Source organism: Dunckerocampus dactyliophorus, chromosome 3 (genome assembly GCF_027744805.1).
Source record: "Dunckerocampus dactyliophorus isolate RoL2022-P2 chromosome 3, RoL_Ddac_1.1, whole genome shotgun sequence".
In the NCBI taxonomy this organism is placed as follows: Eukaryota; Metazoa; Chordata; class Actinopteri; order Syngnathiformes; family Syngnathidae; genus Dunckerocampus; species Dunckerocampus dactyliophorus.
In genome coordinates this window covers 16,130,953-16,131,713 of record NC_072821.1, presented here as the reverse complement: position 1 = coordinate 16,131,713, position 761 = coordinate 16,130,953, and positions in this window count along the sequence as shown.

Genomic DNA, 761 nt, shown 5'->3' with positions numbered 1-761 from the left:
TTAGCATGCATTACTCAGCTTTAGGTCGAATTGTTATGAAAGCCCTTGACTTTGAAATTGATACGAAGGCAACCAATGTCACAGGTCCCTTCAATATATGGAGAAATATGTACCATGAGCTTTCCCTTCAATGACTTAACTGAATGACATTGACTTAAATGGCTTAAACATATTTATGATACATAAAGTATGTTGGGAAAGGCAGTCATCCTCAGTTTTTTCGCATTCTTCCCTCTCTTTTGTTTCCACTTCAAAATGAAAAAGGGAGCTCAGTTTACTACTTGTAAACTGCGATTTATTGCGCACACAACCATCTCCCATACTGAATTTCCTATCCATAGATCTGAGTCACTGCACCACTACGACAAAAAGCCTCGTAGCTGATATGAACTTGTACTGCATAACAACAAAACAGATGGCCACTTCCATGCTGCATGTTGTGGCCAGATAACCTGCAAGTTAATGCTCTCGCTTCATCACTGTAAAACTACTCAATTGACAGTAGAATCTAATTCTTATCATGTCCAGGAGCATCATTCTTATCATCTTTTAAAAACAAACCAAGCTTGATGAATGATGCTCTTGTGCTGTATTTACTGGCCAGGCACAAGGAGAGGCAGCATTGCTCCTGCTGACGAAACCACGGCATTCCTCTCCCATTTCGGCATAGTCACTTTGAGGGAAAACAAAAACACACCCAGGCTGCAAGGATCGCTTGTTTATATGCTACTGCAGCCATCCTTGCTGCTAAGGAAGGAATG